This window comes from Heterocephalus glaber, unplaced genomic scaffold, assembly GCF_053883595.1.
Source record: "Heterocephalus glaber isolate CG9 unplaced genomic scaffold, H.glaber_assembly_v1.0 deba00001553, whole genome shotgun sequence".
Taxonomy (NCBI): domain Eukaryota; kingdom Metazoa; phylum Chordata; class Mammalia; order Rodentia; family Bathyergidae; genus Heterocephalus; species Heterocephalus glaber.
The window spans coordinates 17,654,131-17,671,416 of record NW_028258344.1 but is presented as its reverse complement, the minus strand read 5'-3'; the positions used below and the strand labels follow the sequence as shown (position 1 = coordinate 17,671,416).

The window sequence follows — 17,286 nt, the reverse complement described above, 5'->3', positions numbered from 1 at the left end:
TGATATTATTCCTCTTTTATAAATGAAGTAAACTGATGGTCTTTATTTTACACTAGGTCTCTAGCTAGAAAGGGAGAACCAGGATTCTGACCTACTAGGATTCAAAGTTCATATACATAAACCACATGGAATGAGTCTTTTTTTTGAGACAGGGTCTTGCTGTGTAGTTCAGGGCCTTGAGCTCACTATGTCACCCAGGCTGGCCTCAAACCCACAGCGATCTTCCTGTCTCAGCCTCCTGAGTGCTGGGATTACAGGCATGTGCCACCAGGCCTGGCTTGCAATGATAGTCTTAAAAACCTTAAATTTAGTTGACAAATATAACCAGGGTATACATTTAGGGCATGATAGTACTGCCTCAGACATATCTCTCAATATTGAGTTGTGTTTTGGAGTTATGACATTAACACACATTGGAGCATTTATACTAGTGGAGTGGAAAGCTGGTTTGTTTACATGGATAATTATGTCTGCCTCCCACTTCATTTCCCCTAGAAAGAATTCAACTCAAGCCAATTTGAGAAAGGAGTGGAATGTTTATATGGAATTTTTAAAAATAAATGAGATATACTGACAATAGATAATCGCCTTTTCAACCTTGAGGTTGAATCTGTCTGTCCGTCTGCCTATCTATATCTATCTATCTATCTTTTTATGAACTTATTTGGTTTTTGAGACAGGGTTTTGCTATGTAGTTCAGGCTGGCTTTGAACTCACTACATAGTTCCCACTATGTGGCCTCCAACTCCTGGTGATCCTCCTGTTCTCAGCCTCCCGATAGAAAGTTTTTTTACTTTTGGTGCTGGAGATTGAACCCAAGGTAGGCAAATGCTATACCATGAAGCTATATCCCCAAGCTAGAACTGTTCTTAATTACAAAAGTAGTATTTTTGGAAAATAATAAGTATTTTTTAAGAATTTTAGCAATGTAGGAAAAGTATAAAAACAAGGTTTAAAAAGCACCTAAAATCTCATCACTCATAAATAACATCAGGTGAACAATTTTCTTTGCCCTGTGTATGGAGATAAAAACATTTACTAAAATGCCATGATTCTAGGTTATCCTACTTCATTTTTAATCCAATAAAAGAAAAAGAAACTTATATGAAACTGAGGATATGGTTTACATTCAATAAATAATTTATTATAAATCTATATTTGGTCCATCTTTAGGGTTAACTAATCCCCATGGGAATGGGTGTTGCAGAGAGATGCTAGGGGTGGATGCAAGAGGGCTGCACCAAGGGGAGCAGATAAGTCCTCGACTCTTTCTAACCCCCTTTCTACCTCGTGCTAGTGTCTCCTACCAGCCAAACCCAGTTAATAATGAAGCCGAGGTAATAAATTCCAGAGGAAGCAGCTTTCGGGGAGCACAGAGCTGGATGAATAGAGAACAGGTCTGGGGCAAGAAGCTGGAGAATAATTGGCAAAGACCACAAGTTGAAGAGTCCAGGGATTAGAATCAAAGGCCAAGCGAGTGGGGCTGGGGGCATGGATGAAATGCTTCTCTGCTCTACCTTCAGGCTTTTCTACTGACCAAGACTGAGGCTGACCTAAAGTTAGCATAGAACTGTGAGCTGGGTCCCTGATGTGAGAATTGGAGGTGAAGCTTGGGGAAAATATCCCCCGGCGGGAAGACTGGAGGTACTGCAGGGAAAGGAGGCATGGAAGAGGAGGGCAGAAAGCCCAAGCAAGCAAGAAATCAACAAACTCCTTGCAGAATTCAGAGGCCATTCGACTTTGCCTCTATCCTCAGCAGGTTTGCTGTTTTTGTTTGATTCCTGCTGACAGAGATAGGAAGGAAGACGTGATTTATATCTATATGTTCCCCAAGAGCCTCATGAACTCATAGGTGGGGTTTTTGGAAAGTGACTGAATTATGGGGATGCTATAGTTGACTTGCTGTTAGGAAGTGGGGTCTAGTCCCAGTAGGAGGATCCCTGAAGGAGTGACCTGGAGGGATGTACCTTCTTCACAGTTCCTAACTTGTTCTTTGCTTCTGGGTTACCAAAATAAGAGAAGCGTTTTCTCCACCATGCCCCTCTGCCATGCTGTTTCCTACCTTGGAGACAGCTGACCATGAACTGTAACCAGGAGCTAAACTAAATATCCCCTCCTTTAAGTTGCAGGTGGCAGGTATTTTGTTCCAGTGAGGAGGAAAATGACTAAGACAGAAGATCTTCCTTCCTGCAGCCCTTGAACAAATGAAATTGAATATGCTCACAGCATGAGCAATCTGTGAGAAGCAAAAAGAAGGAATGGGGAGAAAAGCAAACCTTTAAAGTGAAGGAGTTGGAGTGAATGGGGAAAACTACTGCATGGAGGGCCTGCCGTCATAATACATCATGAGAAAAAGCCATGACAGTGTCTGATAACCAACACCCAAGGAATTCAAATGATGGGTGACTCCCATATTTTTCCCATACAGTCAGCCTTAATTAGGTATTCAAGAGTCCTCTCTTCCAGGTGTCCTCCTTTTGTTTTGTGATTCTGGGTGCTGAACCCAGAGTCTTGTGCACACTAGGCAAGCACTCTACCACTGACCTACACCCCTGTTACTGGTGGGAAGTGGTAGCTGTTATGGTTTGGATATGAAATATCTCTCACAGGCTCATGTGTTGGGGGCTTGGTCCCCAATGCAGCAATGTTGAGGGGTGGGCTTGGGGGAAGTGATTGTATCATGAAGGGTGTAATCTCATCAGTGGGCTAATCCATTCATGGGTTCAGGATTGAATGTGCTATTGAGAGGTGGTGAAAATGAGGAGGTAGGGCCTGGTTGGAGGAAGTAGGTCACTGGGGGTGTAACCTGGAAAGCCACTTCTTGTGTTCAGCCTGTCTCTCTGTCTCTGTCTGTCCCTCTCTTCTTCCTGCCCACCATGACAGGAGCTGCTTTGCTCTATCACATGCTTTCCACCATGATGTTCAGCCTCACCACAGGCCCAGAAGCAATGCATCCAAGTGAGCATGAACTAAAACTTAAAACTGTGAGCCAAAATAAATCCTTCCTCTTTTAAAATTGATTTTCTCTGGTATTTTGTCACAGTGATAGAAAGCTGTTTGATATAAATTCCAACCCTTTGAATTGTTTTATTCCTCTAGACTCTCTGCTCTCCAACCTTGTCTTGGATCTGTCTTGGAAGTCAAAGCTCTGGAGATTATTTTCCCCAAAAGATGAGAAAGTGGTAGTGGCAAGTAGTCCTCCTCCTTAGGCTTGCTCTTTTGCATTTTTCATAGTGGAGCACCTGCAAGACAAACATACTTGGTCTTGGTAAATGTGGTCACTTCCATGGCGTTGCTCTGATGTGTTATTCAAGTGAAGCTCCCTGCCCACCATGGATGATGCCAGGAAGGAAGAAGAGGGAGATGAAAAGTCTTATACTTTTTTGATAAAAATAGTAATAATTATTACTTAATAACTATTAAGTAGTGGATTATATTGAGTGGCTACTTTATGTCAGGTACACATTAGATACTGTCATGGTTTGAGGTGGCTTTTTCAAGAGGTATGTTTGTGTCTTAATCCGTAGGACCTGTGAATGTGACCTTATTTGGAAAAAGGGTTTTTGCAGATGCCATTAAATTAGGATCCTGAGATGAGATCATCATGGATAATGTAGGTGGGCCCTAAATCCAGCAATAAGTTTTTGTAAAAGATAAAGGGACACAGAAAAAGAGGAGACCAGGTGAACACAGGAGCCGAGATTGAAGCTATGCCTTTGCACAGCTGACAATCACCTGGAACCACCAGAAGCTGGGAGAGGCAAGGAGTGACTCCCTGATTGCCTGTGGAGAGAGTATGGGCCTGCATTTCAGCTGCTAGCCTCTGGAACTTCTAGAGTTAAGTCCCTGCTGGTTTTTTTTTTTCCTGCTTTCTCTGACAAGTAACTACACTTTATTTTTATTTTTTTGCATAAATTCTTTTATTAGTACATTTTAAGTATACAATATGTTTACATTTATCATTGGGTGCTTGTACCTGTACATGATGTATCTTGGTTCTTAATTTTTCCCCATTACCTGTGCACCCTTCCCCCGCACCTGTCCCTATTTACACAGACTTTGTTTCAATTTTTTCCTTTTCTCATAATTTTTCCTTTCCCTTCTTACCTTTCCCCTTCCCCTCCCTCTTCCTGTACCCGTTTGGAACTTTTCTTCCTATTTCAAATTATCAATTATTCATTTAATCATTTTAATCCTTATTTACACTTTCAGTTTCTCACACTAGAGAAACTATTTGGTATTTACACGTGTGTCCTATTTATTTCACTTAAGAGCATGTCCTCAATATGCATCAATTTAGCTATAAATGTCTCTAGTTTCTCATTCTTTACGGCTGAGTAGTACTCTATTTTATAAAAAAAAACCCCACATCTTCTTTATCCAGTTTCCAGATGATGGGCACTTGGGTTGTTTCCAAGCTTTAGCTATTACAAACTGTGCTGCTATGAACATGGGTGCACATATATCACTGTGGTATGATTCTTTTAATTCTTTTGGGAAGATACCCAGCAGGGGAATAGCCAGGTCAAATGGAACCTCTAGCCCTAGTTCTTTGAGGGATCTCCATACTGATTTCTACAGTGGATGTACCACTCTGCATTCCCACCAACAATGGAGAAGGGTTCCTTTCTCCCCACTCCCCTGCCAGCATTTGTTATTGGTTGATTTCTTGATAGCAGCCATTCTTTCTGGGGCGAGGTGGAATCTCAGTGTTGTTTTCATCTGCGTCTCTCAAATGACCAGTGATGTTGAACATTTTGTCATATGTTTATTTGCTATTCCTACTTCTTTATCTGAGAAATGTCTGTTCATGTCAGATGCCCATTTTTGAACTGGGTCTTTGAATTTGGAGGGTCTGATTTTTTTCAGTTCTTTACATATTCTAGATGCTAGTCCTTTGTCTGAGGTACAGGTGCTAAAATTTTTTTCCCACATTGTAGGCTGTCTCTTAGCTCTGATGGTGGTTTCTCTTGCAGTGCAGAAGCTTTTTAATAAGATGAGATCCCAGTTGTTGATTCTTTGTGCTAGTTCCCGTGCTACTGAAACTTCTAGGCTTAATTGACAGATTCAGTAGAGTAGTTGGATACAAGGTCAACACTCAAATACAATAGCCTTCTTGTACACAGATAACAGACTCACTGAAAGAGAAATTGGAGAAACAATTCCTTTTATAATAGCATCCAAAAAATTGAAATATCTAGGAATCAATCTAACAAAGGAAGCAAAAGTCCCTGCTGTTTTAAGCCACCTAATTTGTGTTTGTTTGCTTTGGCAGCTCTAGAATTTAAAACTAATGTTTTACACGCATTATTTCTAATCCACACTACAATTGGTAAAGTGAAGGGATTATTTTCCCATCTTACAGACAAAGAACTTGCAATTTATTAACTTACTCAAGTTCCCACAGCCAGTAAGTTGCAGAGCCAGGGTTTGAAACGACCTGTGGGAATCCCTGGTGCAAGCCTCTGATCACAGTACAGTCCTGTTTGGATAAAAGAGGGCTCTTGTTGTTCAGAAAGTGCTCTTCTGTGTTCCTGGCTCTTGGCAGGTTCCTGCTCGCCCTATTCAGATCCACTCATTTTGTGACATTTAGTTGATGGGCCACTTGTGTTGAGCCCTAGATTAAGGCTGTAATTACAAAATTGATTTTCATGATTTCTGTGTCCTACGGAGTGCTTTAAGCTTCGGGGAGGGAGAGTCTTGCTTTTACGAAATATTGTGAACCCTTAAGTAATAGTTTAAAATTTTAGGACCTAGCAACTGTGCGTTTATGGATTTGAAAACACTTTCACTCACATTTTAGCTTTTTTTTTTTTTTGGTGGTGCTGCAGTAAGATACTTGGTAATGGTTAATTTATAAACAGTAGAAATTGACTTCTTCCAATTCTGGAGGGTAAGGAGTCCAATATCAAAGTACTGGCAGGTCTGGCATCTGGTTAAGGCCTGGTCTCCACTTCCAAGACAATGCCCAAACACTGCATATTCCAGAGGGGAGGCTCATGGATTCTTGCAGGGGGAGTGGTGGAAAGGTGAAAGAACAAGCTCTCTCAAGGGCACCTAATACCATTGGCAGGGGAGGCGCCCTCATGGCCTCATCACCTCTGACTACTGTCACGTTGGCAACACCTGGATTTTGGAGAGGACACATTCAAAAAATGGCATGCACAAGATTTCATTTGAGCCTTGAAAGCTGTACATAGTTATCCATGGATGTACCATGAATGATTTTATAGGAATGATTTGACAGTTCCTAAGTTAAGTGGATCCCTTATTGTCACATTTTCTGAGAGAAAGCATGTCACAGCACAGTGTCATGGTGAACCTTTATAAACTTCCTTGTGTTTGTTGTAGACTCCTATAACCAGCTATATAATCTCAAGTGCCTAACACGTCTCTGGTTTTTCTATCTGAATTTTTCTGCATTTGCAAAGAAGGGGACTGCCACTGGAATTATGAAGAGCTGGCTGCTCTTTGAATGGGCTTGGGCTGTTGGATCAATGACTGATGTCAGCAACAGCCTCAAGTCAGAAGAAGACAGAGCTAAGACCTGCTTTAGAATAAATATTTGTGATTCCTTCAGCAGTTCTTGCTTCTTAATGTATGGCCTTTTTCAAAATGCTTACAGTCTCTGTACTGATTGATGCTTCTGTTTAAAGAAGTCTAGAAGCTGCCATCAGTACCTGGTGATCCCACCAGAGGATTAAGTTAAACACAGAAAATGAATGTGTTCACTGTCATAGACACAATTTACAGTTCTTGGAATACAAGTGCATACCTACAAAACGTGGGTATGTGAAAAGAGGAATGCTTTTTGATTCATTGAGAGTGTTTGGTTTGTGCCGTGTTTTTATCCGAAACTAAAGAGACATTAGTCTTTAATTTTCCTAAAACTATACAAACCTGAATATAATCTGAGATAATGTGTGCATAAAAAGAGACAAAAAAAAATCTACCTTCCAATAACTAGATCTTGGTGAAATAATATCTGAGTGTCCTTATCCTAAAACTGATTCCTTCTGGTGTAGTGAGAGGATTTAAAGTCTAGCCTTACAGAGTGTTGTTTTGATGACAGCAATAAAGAAGATAAAAGAAAAGTCCCCTTTGGTTCATAGCAAGCTAACTTCATTTAACATAAATACATTTTTAATTTTTTATTAGTGCATGTTTGCAGTACATAATGATTATAATTATCATGGGGAGTTGGTACATATACATAATACATCTTAATTTTTTTCATCCCCTGGCCTTCCCCTCCATCCTGTTCCTTTTAACTCTTGGTCCCCTTTCCATTTGCAAAAACTTATTTTCATCATCCCCCCCTTCAATTCTTTTTTTTTTCCATCCCCTTCCCTCCTTTTCCCCCTCTATTTTTTCCCCCTTCCATTTGAAAAAGATTTCCATACTTCTGTTTTGCTATTTTCTATTTTGTTTTCTCTCTCTCTCTCCATATATATATATATATATATATATATATATATATATGCACACACACATATATATTTATATATAAATACATTTCAGCACATCAAATATATTAAAATATGATTTACTAATTAGAAGATTTGGTGCATACACTTGAAACTGTTCTGACAACTATCCCCTCCCCACACCTACAGATCATACATTATGGTTTAGCTCTAGAATGTCCTCCAGAAGCCTCTTGTGTTCAGAGGTGGTGTTTTTGGACAGTGATTAGATGTGAGGGAGGAACACAATAGCTGACTTGCTATTAGGAGGCGCGGGCTGTTGGAGGTGGGTCACTTGGGGCATGACCCAGAGCGGCATATTCCTGTCTCCGGCTCCGCCCTTGGCTCGTGCTTCCTGGCTGCCACAACATGAGCAGCTTTTCTGTGCCAGACCTTTCCATCACACCCCTCCTGCTTTGGAGCAGCGATCCACGGACTGAAAATGTGAGCCAAATAAATCTTTCCTCCTGTAAATTGCGGGTGTCAGGTACTATGTCTCAATGATGAGGAAAGTTTCTATAATATTAAAAAATTATTGCGGTAAAGAATATAAAACATAAACTTTACCATTGTAACCATTTTCAAGTGCACAACTCCATGACGTTAAATACATCCACATCTACCATCTTGACTTCTCTTGGTGCTTTGTTTAGGGTTGACTTCTTTCCTTCTCTCTTAGTTTACTTATTTTCTTCTTCTTGGCTTCATTCTTGCAATTCCAACACATAGGTAAAAACATTTTGAAGTTTTGTATAAAAGGGGAAAAAAAAGAATGGTCCATCTAGGTCCTGAGGCAGAATCTCATTAAAACCTCAGGGGTTGAGTGAGCTGCTGAGGCCTTGGGCTGTGCTTTCTGCTGCTGTAGCAAGACAGCTTCCTCTCCTAGGCTGTTGTGGGCTGGAGGGCTGGGCAACTGTGGGAGGACCAAAGGTATTAACCTCTCAGAAAAAAAGTGAAAGGTTTTTATGTCTATGCAGTCATGCCTTCCTCAACTTTATGGAAGCTAAACAGATCTTTTTATGCCTTGAGACTCTTCCATTGCCAAACTCTGATGTACCCTCTGGTTCTACCAGTGAGGAAGATAGGAATAAGCTCTTTTGCATTAGTAGACTCTCATCCAAAAAAGCATGGAATAGGTACAGAGGAGAAAGATCTCTGTGCTTGGGAATCAGAGCTTGGGTCCTCACATGACTGTGGTCTGAGAATTGGCAATAGGGCCCAAGATATTTGCAACCGGTAAATGCTTGTGTCAGTGCCTAGAAGTGGCTAGAGTAAGGAATCCATCCATCTCAACCCAGTTTTGGGAAACACTTGAGTTGTAAGTTCAATGTTGATGGAAAATGGTCTTAGAGAGAGGGAGGTTGCAAGCTAACAGGTAATGTAGAGACTCTGTGCCTCAGAGGAAGTTAATGAGCAGGAAATGGCACACACTGCTGTTAGAACACATAAGTCCCTGTGAAAGTCATAGTGCTCCAGAAATCATTCTTACAATTTGGTAAGATTAAAGAGAAGTCTACTCCTGAATTCTGTACTGGAAGTTGTAGATGGCCTTGGGAGAATATTTCTGTCTAAGTGCTCAGTTTCTGTTTGTAGAGAGATGATTCAAATCAACTCAGTGACCATTGAGCCCATTGTGTGAAGGCTCTGCAGTGGACTCTGCAGGTGAGTAGGATTTGGCTCTTGCCATCAAAGATTTTATATGCTAGTGTGGATGGGTAAGCATGGGTATCTGCAGGAAGGGATGGCATAGATAATATAAACTAGTGAAAATGCACAGGACTGATTTTCTTTAAGACTTTGCTATTGTTTGGATCTTAAATGTTCCCCAAAAGTATAAGTGTTAAAGGGTTGCTCTTCAGTAGATGGTGCTATTGAGAGGTGATAGAACCCTTATGAGGAAGGGGCTAGTTGGAGGAAGTGGGTCATTGGGGCATGCTCTCAGAGAGTAGATGGGTAACCCAACCCTTTGTCTCTGTGCTTCCTGGCTACTACAAAGTGAGAAATTTCCTCACCACATTGCCCCCTCCCTCAAGATGTTCTGCTTCACCACAGACCCAGATAAAATGAAGCCAAGTGACCATGGACTGAAACTATTGAAACTGTGAGCCAAAATAAACCTTTCCTCCTTTAAGTTGATTTTCTCAGGTATTTTGTCTCAGTGACAGAAAATTGATGTATACAGACTTTGTTTCTGGTATTGAGAGTAGATTAGGTCAGTAAATAAATTACAATTACAAGGAAATCTATTAGGAAACTTATAATTAACCAATTTATTTCAATATATATTGATCTCACATGTATTAGGCACTAAGCCCCTGGAAATCCAAAGCAAAATAAGAAGTCATTGTCCTTGAAAGTTTGACACACAAAAAGGAAAAACTGAGAGCCATGGCAATGTAGTGAAGCAGAGGCATCAGGGCTCCTTATGTCTCTGTGTCTCTTTCTTGGGTGCAATTTCCAGGACCACTTGGACATTGCAGCATCCTAATCAATGAAGTCATTGAAAAGTGCCAGCCACAGACCTGTAGTGTTTTGGTAGACAAGGCAAGGAAAGTGAGAATGGTAATGGTCAGGGGGAAGGGTAATGCAAGGAAAGGGGAAGGAAGATGATTCCCCAAGAGTCTGGGCATGCTGCCACCAAGCACCATCCTTCCGTGGTGGGACCTCTGTAAGACAGAATGGCCTGGTGATGCCCACCAACTACATGGCTGAATTCTTCTGCCCCATCCTGTTTCTTTTCTTGGAACATGCTCATCACAGCTTGTCCATGACCTGGGCAGGTCCCTAGGATGTGGCTATAGCCTGAAGTGATTTCTGGTCTTTTTGAGATCCAGTCTCAAGGGGTCAGGGAGTTGGTTTTGAGGGCAGACTGAAGCCTCAGATGGTTGATGAGGGGCATATCTGTTGTTTTTAGAAGAAGTTGGGAAGGTGGAGTACTACAGGCCTTCTAGCATCTTAACCCAGCATATCTTAGGGCAGGCTGCTATAAAAAATAGCCATAGACTGGATGCCTAAACAGCAGTTACTTCTTACAGTTCTGGAGGCTAGAAGTCCAAGATGAACACACTAGCAGATCTGGTATCTGGTAAGTGCCTGCTCCCTGATTTGCAAATGGCCACCTTTCTCACAGGAAGATACAGAATATGACATTTCTACATGGGATGGAGCAAAGGTGAGAAAAACCCTTTATCTTCTCTTCTTTTTATAAGAGCATTAATCCCATTAGTGAGGGCTCCACCTCCTGATACCTTTACACTGGAGAGTAAGTGGTGTGGTTTGAATGTATATCTCAAAAGTTCATGTGTCAGAAACTTAATTTCCAAATTCATATGTTAATGTCATTTGGCTATGAGGCCTTTGGGAAGAAGTTAGAATTAAACGTGGTCATGAGTGTAGGGTGGTTACGAGAACACTAATGGCTTTATAAGAAGAAGAAGAGAGACCCAAGCATACTTACTCTGTCTGGCCATATGCTACCCTTGGTCATGTTATGATGCAATAACAAGGCCCTTGCCAGATGTTCAGCAGATGCTGGATCCATGCTCTCGGATTTCCTAGACTCTAGAATCTTGAGGCAAATAAACTTCTATTCTTACAAATTACTGAACTCCAAGTATTTTGTTTTAGTAACAGAAAATGGACAAATACAGAAGGCTTCAACAAAGGAGTTTTGGGGCCTCACAAACATTGAATCCATAGTATAACAGCATGGAGTTTTGAAATTCACATTAGAAGACAGGTTAATGTGGTGGCTCTGATGCCTGGTTGCCTGGAATCAAATCCCAACTCTGCAAGTTGCTAGCTGTGTAACTGTGATTGGGTTTCTTTGTCTCCTTAATGTCATCTAGAATATGGAGCTATTAAAAAAAAACCCAAATAATAATAACACCTACTTTTCCATGGTGTTGGGAGACTCATCTTAAATAATATATGTAAAGCTCTTCATACAGTGCCTGCCACATGGTGTTTATGTTATTATAACCAGGATGGTTCCCACCCCTCCTCTAAGGAATTGAGCAAAATCTTGGAGTGTCAGGGGCAGCGTGGGAAACAGAAAAATGGCATGAATAGTACTGAAACTCAAGAAGGGCTGATGGGCCACTTTCCCTTGGTTCAGATGGGGTTGAGTGGGATACAATTACCAATTCTTGGTTTTCTTTTCACTCTTAGCAGAAAGGGTATAATTTTAATAAGATGAAAGGAGGCTTGCAGGCTCCTGATGGCAAAGATCATCACAGGCCACCCTTGCGTGTCTGTGTCTTCTCTGACTATCTGAAGCAACTCAGGTTCGGGGATCTGCAGTGAAGGGAGGATGCAGGCTCACACCAGCCAGACATTCCCTGGGGGGAGGAGGGAGTGGGATGAGGGGCACAACTGTGCTCCCTTGCTGTGAGAATGGGGGCAGCAGTGCAAGTGTGTTTTAGAAAGATTGCTATGAACATTGCTGAGCTCTCTTCCCATAGGGTGGCAGTTCTGATTTTTTGCTGTTGTAAGGTTTTTTTGGTACCGGGGATCAAACTCGGGACTTGTGCTTTCGAGGCAGGCAGCAGAACCATTGAGCTAAATCTCTGGCCCCAGCTCTGGTTTCTTAAATTGGCTGATAGTTTACAGTTTTGAATCCAGGAAAAATAAGTGCATCCCTGGTTCTGTTTTTGAAAGAGAATAAGCAAATGCTTATATGGGAGTTTAATTCAAATGTTTGTATACATATTCTCTTAAATAAATTTTAACACCACTCCCTTCCTTTCCCCTTCACTTTCCAAGCAGAGGGCACTAATGGTTATACTTATGTGCTATTTTGGTTCAAGAACAGAGCACAAAGTCTAGGACTCCCTCTCATCCTCATACCCACATGCCCTCCTGCCTTCTGCCAGGCCCATAATGGCATTCTTCTCGGCTACAATGGTTTTCTTTTTATTCATAGTCTCATGGCCCAATGGTTAGCACTGATGCAGGAAAGACCCATGAGTATATATTCACTTGAAATTGTTAATCAGCCAGTGACTTATTTTTGCCTCCATCTTCAAAAGAGCAACTTTTACTTATTCCTCCCTGACCCCTGAGAAGTTGAGGAAGTAGTACCAGGCGTTTGAGAACAGTAAACCAAGAGTTGTTAGATTGCTAAGAGGGATTGTGATATTTCTGTGGAGACCTGTGAAGGGAAGATAAGACCAAAGTAGGTCATATTTAAAGGACACATGGCTTAGGAACTACACTTGGCCCTTGTCCATCTGTATCAGTTACTGTACTAAGCATTTAACAGACATTACTTCATTATTTCTTCATGATAAGCCCAACAAGTAAGATATAACTGTAATCATTATGAATCCCATTTTCTGATGAAGTTCAGAGGAGATAACATGCCTGAGATCTCAAGGCTAGTTAAGGCAGAACTGAGGTTTGGATTGTGTCTGTCTTACGGCAAAGCCCATGTTCTTCAGCACTCTGTAGCACTCCACAATGTGGGCTCCTCTGCAGGGTCATAGAAAAGACAAGCTTTTTTTTTCTTTTCTCAAGCAGCTTATACTCTAGAATGAACTGAAATGTATGTAATAGTGTCTTGCCTCTGAACTTTAAATTTCCTCACAGTTTGTTAACAAGAGAGAATATATGAAGGGTCTGATTTTGTGTAAAATTATGTCCCAAGGTGCAGTTTGGATTTCCTGTGCCCAATGGTGATTGTATGGAGACTTGACTCTTGATTCTGTAAGCACAGATGACATACTAAGTGCAGTTCCTCCAGGTGAGGGGTGGGCTGGAAGGGAAGGAATTATTTTGGCTTATGAGATGTTGGGAGATATAATCTCATTTTTATTGAGTAAAGAGTGCAGTTTCCCCCAAGAGTAGCAAAGTTGTGGGCCCCACAGTGTGACACAAAGACAGGTTCTGCTAATTATTGCTGATTTACTGCTCTCAAGAGCTTGACTTATCACTAGCTGTGTTATAGAACTAACACAGGATAGGTACTGTGATAAAAAAATAGAAATGCAGAGATGAGATATGCTTAGGCTTTTCACTGAAGGCAAGACACATAAGCAACTAGTTCTAATGCTGAGGTCCACATGCAGAAGTGGAAGTACATGTATGCTTCTGTGTGAGCCCAGACATTAGAGGGGCTAATTCTGCTTGTGAGTTACAGAAGGTTTTCAACATTTGAAGGAAGCGTTGCTAAACAGAAAAGTGTAGAATCAGTCATTTCCACAAGAACACAGTGCCTTGGTTGGCTTGGACGTATAAACATGTATGTCATTGTGGGAGAATGGGGAGAAATTTCTGACTGAGGCGAGAGCTATGTATGGCGAGCTGAGGAAGGTGTGAGCATAAGGGTGACAGATATGGTTTATGTCAGATAAGCATCAGATTTCTTTCTATTTTAAACCCAGTCTCAAAACAATAAAAGCAGGAAAGAAAGCACTGCAGTGTAATTTTCAAGACTTCTCTCTTTATAGATAGGTTCATATTTCCTAGTGTTCTAGAGGATAATGATTTCTTTGGGTCATGGTCAATTTTTGGCCACTGAGTTCTTCATTAGAATAGTACTCTAGAAAGTAAAGATGGTTTTACAATTACAAAGGACAAGACTGGTGATAATTGTGGTTTGAGCAATGTCTCTGGAAAATTGGGGTGAGAACTTTGACTATTTTCTTTATCATGCAGGATAAGAAATAAAAAAAAATTTCAAGAGAAAATAGGAAAAAAAGGCAAATTCATAAAGCACCCCCCCCTTTGGTACCAGGGCATTGAATTTAGGACCTTGTGCTTTTGAGGCAGGCACTGCACCACTGAGCTACATCCCCAGCCCTAAGCCTTTGTTTTGTTACTCTTATCATCCAGGAAACTTCCATAAATAAATATGTGTTCCTGCAAAAGAAATCACTCATAGATTATTTGTAGCAATTTTCAGAAATGTTCTCTTTCATAATTGTAAACTTTCAAAAAGACATTAATGAAACATTTAAATGTCAAATAAAGAATAATGCATAGTTCATAGGGCTTCCAGCCTACCACATTCTGGTGTTTTTGTTTGTTTGATTTTGTTTTGAGACACAGTGTTAGTTTGTATCTAGATGTCCCACCAAAGCCTCATGCAGTCATAGGTGGGGCTTTTCAGAGGGACTGGATCTAGAGTGTGCGATGCTGGGATTAAGTGTGTGATGCTGGGATCAAGGGTGTATGATTACTAGATTACACTGATGGGTTTGGCATAGTTCTGGGTAGGATTAAGGGTGCCCCACCCTGGGTGTGAGTGCTATCCACACTAAGGTTGGATAGGCTGGATACGATATAAAGGATAAGAAAGAAGATCCCTGTTTGTCACTTGCAGCTTTGTTGCTTGCTGCCTTCTGCCTGCCCTTCTTTGCCATGGACTTTCTCCTCTATGATGCCCCTCTGCCATGCCACTCTGCCTTGGGGCCAGCCAACTGTGAACTGAAACCTCTACAAACTGCAAGCTAAATAAACCTTTCCTCCTTTATCTTTGGGTGACAGGTATTTTGTCTCAGCAACAAGAAAAATAACTAAGTCACAAGGTAACTAAGCCTATGCTTGTCTCAAGCTTGTGATCCTCCTGCCTCAGCCTCCCAAGTAGCTGGGACTATAGGCACACCTTATTCCAGTCTTTTTATTAGTTACTCAGTTAATGGTGCTGTTTCACAAGTTAGAAACAAAGAGGGAAAGCAGATTTACTTTGGGAATGTTGTTTGAAATCACAAAAACTATCTGGATGAAAAAAGACAGTTCCTGGAGTCAGCCGACATCTCCTCAGATACTTTGAGAGCTGTGGGCACTGTGATCTCAGGATTACCTCTCTGAGCTCTCCCAGAGGGTGTATTCTGTCCAGCCCCATTTCCTGATCCACATGGAAGGTCACCAGAAAAAGAAGATTGGGAACTTGGGGAAAGACTGTTGGAATTCAGCCTTTCTTCTTCAGTGGTCACCCAGAGAAGCAGAACACAATAGCTATAACTGGAAGGCTTAACTGTAAACAATAAAAGGATTAATGAAAATGTATTTCAAATTCCAAGAAGAGAAAAATGTAGCAGCAAATCCCCACACTGAGCCCTGTGTATATGAATGGAGGCTACCCGGCCCAAGGAATCACAGGGCTGTTCAGTATTAGGAATTCATTAGATATGGATGAGTGTTCTCACCATTTTGTGGATCTTATTTTTCAATGCCCCTCTTTCATGTTCATGCATTTTTCTGGGACAAGGCCTCTCCACCATGCAGGATTACACATGCCTAAATTTATTTGACATTGTATGACAAATCTCACTTGAATTTGTCAGGTTGAAAGGTCAGGGCTGTTCTCTGTTAGTCACCAAGTTCACTCAAAGTGTGTCAGTCACAAGAACACGCTGGCATCCTGAGCACCCCTGGAGCCTGAATTCTGGAATTTCTGAGCACCCTTGGACTCCTGCTTGAGCTCCTTGTGACTGACTCCATCCAAAGGAGGGGAACCGCCAAGGAAGGCACAGACAGACTGCATAGTGCTGAGGAGCATGGCTTTCCTCTTAGGACACTAGAGTCAAGGATAACCCAGAATGTTGAAAAAGATCTGTTTCCTGAACCCTCAGTAAGAAACATTTTAGCCATTTAACATTTAACATTTTATTCTACTGTGTGAGAATAAGCCCCTTAGCCAAAGACAGGTTGAGGATTGTTAGGAGGAGAACAAAAACATAGTTCTACACTTCTAAAACATGAAGTAACAGAGCATTTAGAAGTTGCCAATTATAAAACTGATAGATGTGGTTTCTAATCCAAGTGGCCTTTAGCACTCACCTATACCTGGTGGAGGAGGTTTCATTGTGCTAAGTTTACATTAGTTTGATTAAAAACAACTGAGTGACCCCAAGGTGCTTAGATCTCCCATGATGCTCTGTTTCTGTTTCTGTAAGCTACATAAAAATGTCAGGCTGCATGCGTTAAAAGCACACAAGGAGGAAAACCATACTAATTCAGATTCTGCTAATTTTAAATTTTGTGCCATTCGCATTGGTGCCAGTTAGAATTTAATTTTGTACTCTCTGTAATAAAATGTGTCTTCATAGACTTTTTTTTTTTGGTACCGGGGATCCAATTGAGGACCTTGTGCTTGCGAGGCAGGCAGTGGCACCACTGAGCTAAATCCCTGGCCCTTCATAGACCCTTTATAGTGTAAAAGAAATGAGTAAATAATATACTCAGGAAAATATTTTTTCTTTTTCCAGTACCAAGGATTGAACTCAGGATCTTGTGCTAGTGAGGCAGATGCCTTCCCACTGAGCTAAATCCCTGGCCCCAAATATTTTTTTCAAGTGCTTATAAATTCCAGTTGACATTGAAACAACTGATATGTTAATTCAAGTTGTTTTTACCTACTTATATTCCTTTTTTTTGGTACTGGGGATTGAACTCGGGACCTTGCACGGCAGGTGCCTGAACCACTGAGCTAAATCCCAGCCCCTTTTACCTAATTATATAAGAAGATCCTTTCAAGTCCTTTACTAGGCTATGTTAAGACCTATTTCTTCAGCTAAATAATTATCTTTCCCTTTCTCCAGTCTAGGGCACTGAGTGCTCTAAACTAAATAGGTTCTCAGAAAAACCTGGTGATAATTATGTTGACAATTATAATAATTAATCATGTATACTTTAGTTGCTACATGTATATTAAAGTAATATATCTATAATGAAATTCTACAATTTATGCTTTTCATTAAGTATTTAATAATAGCTATCATTTACTGAGCTCTTCATTTAGTGAGATGCTAAATGCTTTGTTCTCATCATCTCATCTAATTTTTCACCAGTCCAGTGAGGTAAGAATAAATACAAT

General features: G+C 40.9%; 1 long non-coding RNA gene across 1 annotated transcript in view; it reads right to left on the bottom strand.

The window, feature by feature from the left end:
• Positions 1-1,122: 1,122 nt before the first annotated feature.
• Positions 1,123-17,286, bottom strand: part of LOC106009170 (uncharacterized) — a 96,570-nt gene continuing 80,406 nt past the window's right edge. The window contains exon 3 of the long non-coding RNA XR_001183277.3: positions 1,123-3,242. This is a non-coding gene — a long non-coding RNA (uncharacterized LOC106009170). The remainder of the gene's footprint in view (positions 3,243-17,286) is intronic.